Source organism: Triticum dicoccoides, chromosome 7A (genome assembly GCF_002162155.2).
Source record: "Triticum dicoccoides isolate Atlit2015 ecotype Zavitan chromosome 7A, WEW_v2.0, whole genome shotgun sequence".
Lineage (NCBI taxonomy): Eukaryota > Viridiplantae > Streptophyta > Magnoliopsida > Poales > Poaceae > Triticum > Triticum dicoccoides.
Window position 1 is genome coordinate 448,563,753 of NC_041392.1, and position 5,680 is coordinate 448,569,432.

General features: G+C 47.0%; 1 long non-coding RNA gene across 1 annotated transcript; it reads right to left on the reverse strand.

Moving 5' to 3' along the window:
* Positions 1 to 386: 386 nt before the first annotated feature.
* On the reverse strand, positions 387 to 2,080 carry LOC119329669. Its single transcript, XR_005159647.1, has 2 exons — positions 1,841 to 2,080; positions 387 to 731 (listed from the first exon to the last, which is right to left on the reverse strand). It is a non-coding gene; the product is annotated as an uncharacterized LOC119329669 (long non-coding RNA).
* Positions 2,081 to 5,680: the final 3,600 nt, after the last annotated feature.

Here is a 5,680-nt window from a genome sequence, read left to right on the forward strand (position 1 = left end):
TTAGAATGGAGATCCACTCATTCTAATGTAGATTTATTTGCAGCATCCAAAGAAATAACTGTATCCACGTCAACACATTCCCTGCCATGCGCAATCTAATTCCTAATCCTAAACAATCAAGAAGCAGGACTTGTAGCATCCAAAGCAGGATGTAACCATTGTCCACAGATTCAGACCAGGCTGCCATCCGGGATCAAAATCCTAATCCTGAACAATCAAGAAGCAGGACTTATAGCATCCAAAGCATGATGTATCTATGTCAACACATTCAGACCAGGCTGCCATCCGGGATCAAAATCCTAATCCTAAACCATCAAGAAGCAGGTAGCACCACCCAGCAAATCAAACTCTACACGCAGCAGATAAGAGCATCCAGACAATAATGCTGATGCATGCAAAAGCATAAAGTACTTGATGGCCGAATATTAGCAGCAAATAAAGCTCCAAAACAGAGTTCATACAGTTGGATAGATTGGTCATGATAGCAAAACTCCTGGTACAACTAAAAGCAACGATAACAGGCCTACTAAAGTGCAGGTTTCTGGAATAAGCGAGTTGACAGATGAGAAGAATGGCGCCACCATGCCAAGCAAGTACGCCCGCAGTCAGCCGCAGCCAAAGACACACATAGGAAGCTACAGCACACCGTCACCACCCCCATCAGCCTACTTGGATCGCTGCCTCATCTTTCGGCGCTTCCTCTTCAGCCTCCTCATGCGCTTCTTCTTCCACTGAATCAAGAGATAAGCCAAGTTAAAAAGGATACATGATCACATAAATTATTCAATAAAACAAGAATAGAAGGGTGGCTTCCAGGCATGCTGTTTGCAAAAAATAAACCAAGTAATCCCATGAACCTCAGTGGTAAACAGATGTCGGAAGCAACCAAAAGCAAGGCAACAATCAATTCAGCTGCCCAATCCTGAGACAGGTTGTGAACAGTTTAACTGAAATGCACTGAAAAACTGCATCTGCTACAACATGGCAGTACAACATTCCAGCTAGTCAATTATCTAATACTGTTCATCTACTTGGATGCGGGCAACTATGTTCAGTATCACTTGCTAAGGCCAAAAGGAATGTTCAATAGCGAGCAGACGAGCAGATTGTCTGCAACATAGAAAATTTAACAAGTCTACTACAACACGCATTAAACATGTGGTACTACAGCCAGATAAGCCAATTCATCTTATTACTTAAATCATCATAACCAAAGAAGAAATTCGCAGGTTTTGAAACAGTATGGCGACCACAAAGGACCAACCACTAACGTACATAATCAAACACCAACAGAGTACTTCAGCAAATTGTTAATTCACATCCCGAGGGCTCATATCAAGTGCATTCGACCTTCACCGTGGCAGGGAAACCCAAACGAGACAGACGACCCACGCACGCGCGCGCAAGCACGACGACAAGCAACGTGAGCACGGTACGGGAGAACCGGAACACGAGATACCTAAGCCCACACGATACATCGATCGATCTAAGGTAACACGAGACAAAACATGCCCCACCATCGCCGCCACCGCCACCGCCGACGCAAGCGTCGTCGGGCGGCACCTCGCGTTCCATCCCTGACCGGCTCGAGTTGCTCGCCCCGTCGCAGCCGCAGCAGAAACGGGGGGCACGAGCACGAGACGGCGAGATCTGCCGGCTCGCTAGGGTTTCCCAGGAATTCGAGCCATTCGAGCCTCTCTCTTTGTAATCATAGCCCCCGCTCGGCAAAGAACGAACAAACAAACAAACGAAGGAACAAAACCATGGCGGTCGTCGCATGGATCTAGGGGACGAACGGGATAGGTGTCCGGGGACTAGAGCGTGTGGATTGGGAGGTTACCTTGGCCCTCATGGTCGGTCGCCTCCTCGCGAGATCTCCTTCTCGCCCCTGCTGCTTCTCCTCCTCCTGCGGCGGCGGCGGCGGTCTTGTGGTGGGGAGTGGGGGGAGTGGGAGAAAGGGAGGCGCACTGGGGGGTTACAAGAAGCGAAACCCTAGGAAGGTAGCTTCGAGAATATGGGCCTGGGCTTGTTAGCCGCTCGAATGCCCACAGGCTATGGGCGTATTGGGCTGAAGGCATTCGAGGTAACTCTGCTTTCCTTTCCCTTTAGCGGTTTAGCGGAAGCAACTAGTTAACGAGCGCTTCTTCGGAAGCCTCGCAATGATCAGCGCCACTTGTCGCGTTCTCAGCCATTCGTCACGTGTCGCGTTCTGGACGTTTTTTCGGATTTTATTTTTTTATTTTTCCACACGCGTTTTCGGCTTTTAAATGGTTTTTTCCCGGGTTTTTTTTACGTTTTGGTTTTCCCCCGGTCTTTCTTAGCTTTTCGATTAAAAAAAATTCGAATTTTTTTTTGCGCGAAAGAACACGTTTCTTTTTTTCCTTTCGCAAAAGTCATGGGTTTTTTTCCGCGAGAGGTACGGTTGTGCTTTATCGAGAGTCACGGCCGTGCTTTTCGAAAACGAAAAAAAAATGTGTTTTCTGTTTTTTTTCTTTTGCGAGAGTCACGGTTTTTCTTCCGCAAGAGGCACGGTTGTGCTTTTGCGAGAGGCACGGCCGTGACTCTCGCAAAAGAAAAAAAACAGAAAACACGTTTTTTTTTCGTTTCCGAAAGGCACGGCCGTGCCTCTCGGAAAGGGAAAAACAAAACGCGTTTTTTGTTTTTTTTCTTTCTTGAGAGTTACGGTTTTGCTTCCGCGAGAGGCATGGTTGTACTTACGCGAAAGTCACGGCCGTGCCTCTCGGAAAGGGAAAAAATACGCATTTTCTTTTTTTTTTCTTTCACGAGAGTTACGGTTTTGCTTCCGCAAGAGGCACGGTTGTGCTTTCGCGAGAGTCACAATCGTGCCTCTCGAAAACGGAAAAAACGCGTTTTCTGTTTTTTTCCTTCCACGAGAGTCACGATTTTGCTTCCACGAGAGACACGGTTGTGATTTCGCGAGAGGCACGGGCGTGCCTCTTTTGGAAAGGGAAAAAAACCGTGCTTCCGGTTCGGTTTTTTCGCCCGGTTTTTTTTGTCCGGTTTTTTTTGTGAAAAAAAAGTTCGTCAAAACCTATCAAAATGGGACCTAATTTTAAAGATCTCGACGCGAGGAATCCAATGGTGAAAACGGTTCGAGATTTGGACGCACGGTTTAAGAGATAAAACGTTTTGAATAAACGGATCTACGGAAAAAGGGAAAACTCCCCGATTGCGACAAGTGGCGCGCTGCATGTGCGCCACTTGTCGCGACCTGGGAAAGTGAAGTGTTCTTTGCAACGAGTACTCCTTAATTAGTGATTTCGCCCTTTAGCCGCCCCCTCTCTCGCGTGTCAGCTGGGTGTTCGAAAAAAAAACTGAGTGTTCACATGCACAATAGCTTTTTTTTTCTTAGGACAGCATTGACGTAGCCTCAAAAATAAGAAAGAAAGAAAATCGCCATTGAGGTGGGTGGCTCCGTACAATCAGGAACGGAGCTCACGTACAACCACTGGTGTCAGTTGACACAAGTGGAGTTCAGCGTTTCAATTAGCATGCTTAATAAATTTTGTCTTTGACGCCAGCCAGAAAGATCGATTGACACCAACCCGGCCGACGGAAAGCCGCTCCACAAACCCAAAATGCCAGCCCAATTACAGTCGTGCAAACAAAAAGGCTGAGGGGAAGCCCGCAACACGTTAATATGAGAGTTAATAGCATCTCAGGTACCCTAACTTGCATAGAATGTGATGATTCAGTTTCAAACTTGTAAAATTTGACTCCACCATACCCCAACTTGCACCTCATGTGATGATTTAGTCTCAGACCAATCACAACTCGACAATTGGCAGCTAGGTTGCCGGACCGGTCAGCGCACGTACTTTTGCAGAAACCCCCCTGCTGTTTTTCCTATACCCCAACTTGCAACAGCTGTAAATGGCAACAATGGTTAGCAACTGACAGAATGGAATCACGATGCAAGACTGGGAATATACCATTTCACAGAATAGCATTTACCTGGTTAGTGCTCATGAGATACAAGTGAAACACTGAGAGGCCACCAACAAACCAAACCGCGATAAATGTGTACTCCAGAGCGATAGAAGCAGGGGTCTTTGCCATTGCCTTCCATATTGTTATCTGCTCTGTAGGGCTCCTGGAGGCTTGCGCTCCCGCGCGACGGAGTTGAGCCCGTCGCCACAGCTGCGTCTGGGAAGTGAAGTCTGGTGCACTCACGCAACGGCGTCAAGGATGCCATCCACTACAATGGCAGGTTCTACTCGATCACATACTTCGGCGAAGTAGAGGCATGGGATGAGTGCGGCGCCGATGACCCAGGTGTGTTCGCAAGTGTGGTGATCTCGCCGAGGCTGCCAGCCGACACCGAGCACCGCAAGTACCTAATGGCGGCGCCGGGCGGGCCGCTGATGGTCGTGCTCAAGGAGGGTCGGCGGACGTCTCCATCCTTCAAGGTGCAGGTCCTCGGTGGCGGCGGCAAGGAGTGGAAGGTGACGAACGACATCGGCGAAACAACGCTCTTCATTGGGGGGAACGGTTCCTTCTGCGTGTCCACGAGGGAGCACCCGGAGCTCAGGGCCGGCTGCGTCTACTACACCGAGGACGATCCGGGGCTATACAAGGATGCTCGCGACCGCTACTACAATGGCATTAATTGGGGTATTCACCCTCAAGGATGGCAGCCGGGAGAAGGTCGAGGGCCTTGCGCTGGTCGCCACCAGTGTGGTTCATGCCTTCCATCCCATTGTGATGGATACTGTGACTGATTTCATAGCTGTTGGGGTGGGTTAAGTGCTACTATATTATGTGCATTACTACAGTATAGATGCAGCAACAGGCTTATGAATCTGAATTAATCAAACAATTCGGCTTGATTTCCAGTAAAAAGGCTTCAGTAGAAACTTAGGAAACAGTTTGATTTTCTGCTTCTTCTTTTCGTCTTCCAGATTGTGGCATAGTAAACAAAGGTGGCCCTTTTAGGTTGCTTTTTAAGTATTCTGATGGAACAATTTAATCGGTATGCATGACTCAGACTTAATTTTATGCTATGATGATTGCAGCTCATATTAGTACGTAATTATTGCCCGAAGCTTTAATTTAGAACGTTGGGGTTCGGGCCACCTTTCATGACTTTCTTTATGCATGGCTCAGACCCTTATTGAAGTAATTATTGCAGCTCTTATTAGTAAGTAATTATCTGTTTGGGTGAGGTTTCTGGATTAACAGGTTTAATTCAGAACTAAACAGAGGAGAACAGTACTTATAGCTAGAGAAGACTGTTTGGTTTGCTGGGTTCATAATAGCATTTTGTGTTTGTGTTTTGCCTTTTGATTGTTTCAAACTGCAACCAATTCTGGAATATGATCACGGCACTGCATTTGCCTGCCTTTTGATTATCATGCAGATTTGAGGTGTGGGGTGTTGAGAGGGTACATTACATTTCCATCCACATCGGTGGCGTTCAGTTTTGCCTTCTTGTTGATTATTGAGAGGAATCAAATTGTCTTTTCGCCAATTTCTGTGGTCATTAGAGTAGCATCCTCTGCTTTCTCTTACCAGCACTCCAGCAGAGCATGACTGTTACTGCATGTTTCTGAAGATATACATGTTGAAGTTTCAGTAACAACTAAGGAGAACATTTGGAAACAAAATATGATTTAAGATACACACCAAGTAGCAGGTAACATCATAAATTAGGATTTTT